The sequence below is a fragment of the Ornithorhynchus anatinus genome, chromosome 5 (assembly GCF_004115215.2).
Source record: "Ornithorhynchus anatinus isolate Pmale09 chromosome 5, mOrnAna1.pri.v4, whole genome shotgun sequence".
In the NCBI taxonomy this organism is placed as follows: Eukaryota; Metazoa; Chordata; class Mammalia; order Monotremata; family Ornithorhynchidae; genus Ornithorhynchus; species Ornithorhynchus anatinus.
In genome coordinates, this window is record NC_041732.1 from 70,155,121 (window position 1) to 70,162,327 (window position 7,207).

Consider the following 7,207-nt stretch of genomic DNA (forward strand, 5'->3'; position numbering starts at 1 on the left):
TACCACTGATTGATTCTGAACAAAAGCTTGCAGGCCTGGGCTTGTAATCAATTATCTCAAGCCAACCAAATCTCTCAGAGACACTAGTAAACATCAAATTACCCTTGCCTACCTCTAAAATAGAAGCACTATGCCACATTAATCAGGTCAATCAGGTCCTCATAGTAATAGGAACCAATGAGGAGGGAGAAAAATGATCTTAAGAAGCCTTTTCAGATTACTTCACAACACTCCAGGTGCATCAGACACCCATTTTTAGCACTTAAGCATTTTATTCCATGCTCAGCACTTATGAACATATATATATATCTATACAGCTATATGTTTACTCAGCAGTTTCATCTTGATACATTTTATTGCTTCTGCCTTCTTCCTCCTGCTTTCATTATTTATAAATAATTTTTGTCTGTCTCCCCATTATACTGTAAGCTCTCTGCGGACAGGGAATGTGGGACTTAAAAGGACCTGGGTTCTAATCCCAGCTCTGTCCCTTGCCTGTTGTGTGACTTTGGGCAAGTCGCTTAACTTCTCCGTGCTTCAGTTACCTCATCTGTAAAATGGGGATTAAGACTGTGAACCTTATTTGGGACTGGGACTGTGTCCGACCTGATTAACTTCTATCTACATTTTGTACAGTGCCTGCAAGCCGTTCTCTGCTTACATGTTGAAAAAAAAAAATCCCAGAGTTGTAAATTCAGAGTTCTAGGTAGCAAAAGAATTACTTTGGGGAGATTTCTTTAGTTTTTCCAAAGAACAGATTTTGTCTCTTGTAATAATAATGATAGTAATGATGGCATTTGTTAAGCGCCTATTATGTGCAAAGCACTGTTCTAAGCACTGGGGAGGTTACAAGGTCATCAGGTTGTCCCACGTGGGGCTCACAGGTCTTAATCACCATTTTACAGATGAGGTAATTGAAGCACGGAGAAGTTAAGTGACTTGTCCAAAGTCACACAGCGGACCTGCAGCAGAACTGGGATTTGTCTCTATCTGTTACCAATTTGTACATTCCAAGCGCTTAGTACAGTGCTCTGCACACAGTAAACGCTCAGTAAATACTATTGAATGAATGAATTTGAACCCATGGCCTCTGAGTCCCCAGTCCGTCCTCTTTCCACCGAGCCGTGCTGCTTCTCTTGTATATTTTATACCAGAGAACAGTTAAAGCCACTAACCTGATTTGTATTTTCTAAGAATGCCTGGGAATCGTCCTCTAAGAGAGAGTGGAGACTATAACCATGGAGGCTTCATTTAAAGTTAGGGAGACCTGTTTGGATGGTTCCTAGGATTTTAGCCAGATGGAAACGAGTGGGCCTTCATTCAGCTGTTATTTCTCAGTCGCTCACAAGATGGCACAATCGTTGTACATATAGATTCATCCGCTGTGAAACAATTTTATCAATCAGGGTAGCTTGACGGGATGAGGTGGAGGGTTCAGGCAATTCCAATCAGTCAGTCAGTCAGTCAATCGCATTTAACGAGCTCTTACTGTGTGCAGAGCACTGTAGTAAGTGCTTGGGAGAGTACAATATATCAATAGAAGCAGCGTGGCTCAGTGGAAAGAGCACGGGCTTTGGAGTCAGAGGTCATGGGTTCGAATCCCAGCTCTGCCGCTTGTCAGCTGTGTGACTTTGGGCAAGTCACTTAACTTCTCTGAGCCTCAGTTCCCTCATCTGTAAAATGGGGATTAAGACTGTGAGCCCCACGTGGGACAACCTGATTCCCTTGTGTCTACCCCAGCGCTTAGAACAGTGCTCTGCACATAGTAAGCGCTTAACAAATACCAACATTATTAATAGAACAGACATATTCCTTGCCCTCAACGAGCTTACAGTCGAATCAATGGTACTTATTAAGCACTTACTGTGCGTAGAGCTTTTGGAAGAGAACAACACAACAGAGTTGATAGACACGTCCATTGTCCGCAAGGAATGTGTAAGCACAAGCTCGAGGGGGACATCTATGTTCTGAACATTGGCCTAAGGGGCTTCCTCTGCTTCTTCTTCCCCACAACACTTACATACATACACATAATTTAATTGATTTAGTTATATTCCTGTCTGCCTCCCCCTCTAAGCTGCAAGCTCACTGAAGGCAGGCAATGTTTTTACCAACTCTGCTATTTTGTACTCTCCCAAGCTCTTAGAACAGTGCTCTGCATACAGTAAGCACTCCATAAATATGATCGATTGATTGATTGGGAGTACCAGGACTACATAATGACACAGCCATCAAATCTAGGAAGAAGAAAAGAAAACAGATTTTAGATAGGGGTCCCCTAATGACCCTCTCAGATACAGAGCCCTGAGATGCACAGAGTGCAGCATGCCTTACACTGGGCTTAGTTAGCTAATTGTGATAGTCATCACACATTCACTATGTGCTAAGCATTGTGCCAACCACTGTGCCAAAGCACTGGGGTGGATACAAAATAATCAGATTGGACACTGTACCTGCCCCACACGAGCCTCCCAAACTCAGAGGGAAATAGAGCAGGTATTTTGTTGCCTTTTTACAGACGAGGAATGGAAGTACAAAGAGGTTAAATGATTTGTCTTGGGGCTAGAACTCTGCTCCTCTGACACCCAGTCCCAAGATCTCAACTCTACTGAGCTTAGTAGAGACGTTTAACCATGAGGTTGTATGAACAACATTTAAAGGCCTTCCCAGACTGAGCTCCCCTTCTCCCTCTACTCCCTCTACCACCCCCCTTCACCTCTCTGCAGCTTAACCCTCTTTTCCCCCCATTTCCCTCTGCTCCTCCCCCTCTCCCTTCCCATCCCCTCAGCATTGTACTCGTTTGCTCAACTGTATATATTTTCATTACCCTATTTATTATGTTAATGAATTGTACATTGCCTTGATTCTATTTAGTTGCCATTGTTTTTATGAGATGTTCTTCCCCTCGACTCTATTTATTGCCATTGTTCTCGTCTGTCCGTCTCCCCCGATTAGACTGTAAGCCCGTCAAACGGCAGGGACTGTCTCTATCTGTTGCCGACTTGTTCATTCCAAGCGCTTAGTACAGTGCTCTGCACATAGTAAGCGCTCAATAAATACTATTGAAATACTATTGAATGAATAAAGACCCCTAGCGTCTTTATAGGGTGCTAGAGGCAATCAATCCATCCATCCATCCATCAATCAATCATATTTATTGAGTGCTTACTGTTTGCAGTGTACTTTACTAAGCACTTGGGAGAGTAGAGTATAACAGAGTTGGCAGACAAGTTCCCTGCCCACAATGAGTTTGCAGTCTAGAGGGGGAAATGGACATTAATATAAGTAAATAAATTATGGCTATGTACATAAGTGCTGTAGGCTGAAATAGGGGAGAAGAAAGGGTGCAAATCCAAGTTCAGGGCTGACAAAGAAGAGAGTGGGAGAAGAGGAAATGAGGACTTAGTTGAGGAAGACCTCTTAAAGGAGATGTGATTTTTATAAGGCTTTGAAAGTGGGAAGAATGATGGTCCGTCAGATATGAAGGGGGAGGCTGTTCCGGTCCAGAAGCAGGATGTGGGCAAGAGATCGGTAGGGAGATAGGTGAGATCGAGTGACAGTAAGTAGATTGACGTTAGAGGAGTGAAGTGGGCGGGCTGGGTCATAGTGGCAAATAGGAGAAGTAAAATAGGAGAGGGCAAGGTGATTGAGTACTTTAAAGCCAACAGTAAGTTGGTGTACAGGTAAATTAGAATTTATTAAACACATATTATGAATTTCAGTGTTCAGAAGAGTAAAATAAAATGAATAGACATGATCCATACCCTCAGAAGCTTACACTCTAATGTTTGTACAGAATCAGTGGATCAGCAGTATTAATTTAGAGTCTTCTGAGTGCTAAGCAATGTACCAAGCACTGGGATAAGGCCAAAACAACCAAGACATGTGTTCCCTGCCCACAGGGAATTTACAATATAATGGGAGACACAAGCAGACAAAAGTTATTTACAAATAGTGGGAGCTAAAGAAGGAACAGTGATAGACAGGAAGTAACAAACACAACTGAATGTACAAATTAATATACAAATATGTATATAGGTGCTGAAGACCTGTGCGAGCCTGAAAAATTAATAAAATGTGCCAATGTAACTTCTGAAAACAAACAAATGGGTTTTGGGGCAAATTAAGCCCAAATTTGGAAGGCCAAATGCCCTGACTTAGACTAGCATATTTTGGACACATCATCAGGAGGATTAATTTTCTGGAGAAGACACCCACAGTAGGAAAAGTCCAGGGAAAACGTGGAAAAGGCAGACCATCAGCTAGATGGTTAGGAGTCATAATATTGATAATGGAAGAATCGTTAGCAAAGTTCTTGATTATGGCAGAGGATAGGACGTTCTGGAGAAAATATATTTGTAGAGTTACTATGAATTGGAAACAAATCAACTGCATTTGAAAATAATAATGATGGGTGCTGAGGTTCAGAATAAGCCCTAAGGGTAGCTGTTGGGTTGATGCAACTAGGGTTTTGTCAATGAATTGTGAGAGTCTTCCTGAAGGTGGTGAGTTTTTAGGAAGGTTTTGAAGATGGGGAAGCTACAGCCCTTTTGGAATTAGGAATCTAGGAATTAGGTCGGAGTAGCAGTGTGACAGAGAAGTTGAAGGCAGGAGAGTTAGGAGAGAGGTTTTTTGGTATTTATTAAGCAGTTACTATGTTCCAGGCACAGCTGAATATGTTCCAGGCACAGCTGAACTTGAGTGAGGAGTTGAGGGAGAGCCCAAATGTATGTACTAAGCATAGGGGTATGTAGAAGTTGGACACAGTCCCTGTCTCACACGGGGCTCACAGTCTTAACCTCCATTTTATGGATAAGGTAACTGAGACATAGAGAAGTGAAGAGACTTGCCCAAGGTCACTCAGCAGACAAGCAAAGGAGCTGGAATTAGAACCCAGGTCCTTCTGACTCCTAGGCCCATGTTTTATCCACTAGGCCATGTTGCTTCCCGAGGAGATGCCATGGAAATAAGAGGAAATGTAAGACTGTAGAAGAAATGAGAGATCAAGACTAGAAAAGTAGATTTGAGAGTCAGAAGCAGTGGAAGCTTCACTATTTATGGTTCCCAGTGCAACTGCGTTCCAAGGAGTGAGGTTAGCACTCTATCCCTACTACATAAGTGAGGGGCAAAATGACAGCCAGTCTACCCTTAGCCCCTACGCCACATCTTTCTTTGGAACATAATTTCTGGCCTTGTGTTCACTCCTTTATTCACTTCTACCATGTTGGATGGGAAGAGTCGGATAGCCATAGCAGTTTCTACCTTTTCTATCAGCAGAGATTCTTTGTTTTTGCCTTGAACACTTGTAGGTTGTGGCTAAGTGCTGAAAATGCAACTTTCCTATTGGTGCCCTTTGCCCTGAACATCCCTTGTGCCATTTATACTTCAAATGATGCACCACAATATGCAGTCTTCCTTCTGGATTTTTTTAAATATCCGTCAGAAGCTTCTTCAGGTGTTTATAAAGCAGCCAGCCCGTTTAATTGAAGGTATTGACAGGCAGACAGTCACATAGGTAATGCTCAGGTAGGTAATGCTGGTTCTTTCAGTTTACAGTTTCTTCAATTTAAGAATCACAGAGAGTGAATGAAAGTCAGTACCAGGCTCCTTACTTAGCAAATAGTGGCAAGGAAATCCTCTTCCCTGGTGAGGAAGAGAAGGATCAGCATCTATCAGTGTCTGAATTTAGGCTAGGGGACAAGGGAATTTCTCTGAGATATGGAGATGTGGAGAGCAGGAAGAGGAGTAGAAGGAGGTTAATTGAGTACTGATTGTATTCAGCAATGGGAGAGTGCAGTAGAAGAGATGCTGTCTCCAATCAATCAAACAATAGTGTTTATTGAATGCTTACTGTGTACAGAATACTGTACTAAATATTTGGGGGAATACAATGTAACAGAGTTGGTAGATCTTTTCCCTGTGCACAACAAGCTTACAGTCTAGATTAGTCCCCTCTTAACTTTGTTCCTTTCCTTCCTCTTTTGTCTTGTCTTTTCTCTCTCTTTTTTATGGTATTTTTTAAGCTATGTGCCAGGCACTGTATTAAGCACTGCGGTAGGTACAGGCTAATCAGGCTGGACACAGTTCATGTCTCATATGGGGTGCACAATCTTATTCCCTATTTTACAAATGAGGTAAGTGAGGCACAGAGAAATTAAGTGACGTGCCCAAGGTCACACAGCAGACAAGTGGCAGAACCAGGTTTAGAACCCAGGTTCTTCTGACTACCAGGCCCATACTCTTTTCATTAGGCCACACTACCCTTACTGCTAGACTTAATTTCCTACATAATAGCCCTTCCCCTATTTGAGGGTTGCAAAAATTAGGCAAAACTGGGGCAACTGGTGAGTAAACAGAAAATACTTCTTATAAATCTAATGCAAGACCAGCAAGATTTTTGGCTGCTGGAGTAGAGATTTTCATGGGAAGTTTAGATTTTTTAAGCTATTGTTTCAGAGGCTCTCTTTGCTCCATCGCTGACTGACATACTGAGGTTGCAGATGATGGTCTCCTTGTATCTTGGTACACTCCATGAAGTATACCTGGGCCAAGGTCTTTAAAGGTTTTCCTACCCCTTGAAACAACTGTCCTTTACCACATATGTGCCTACCGTTTTCTGGTTTGGGTCTTTCTAGTCGTGGGGAAGACAACTTTTTTGTCTTTTGTTAACCTTTATTTTGTGTTTTTGCTTCTTGCTTTTTCATGACAGAAGAAAAGACCCCCTGCTTGACCCTTATTTAGTCAAGATATCAAACTCCAATTCATTCATTCGTTCATTCATTCATTCATTCATTCATTCAATAGTATTTATTGAGCGCTTACCATGTGCAGAGCACTGTACTAAGCGGTTGGAATGTACAATTTGGCAACAGATAGAGACAATCCCTACCCAATGATGGACTTACAGTCTAATCGGGAGAGACAGACAGACAAAAACAAGACAACATAATCATGATAAATAGAATCAAGGGGATGAACATCTCATTAACAAAATTAATAAGGTAATAAAAATATATACAAATGAGCGCAGTGATGAGGGGAGGGGAAGGGAGTGGGGGAGGAGCAGAGGGAAAGGGGGCTTAGCTGGGGGGTAAAGGGGGAAGGGGGAGAGAGCAGAGGGCAGAGGGGGAGCAGAGAGGGAGCAGAGGGAGCAGAGGGAAAGGGGAAGCTCAGTCTGGGAAGGCCTCTTGGAGAAGGTGAGCTCTCA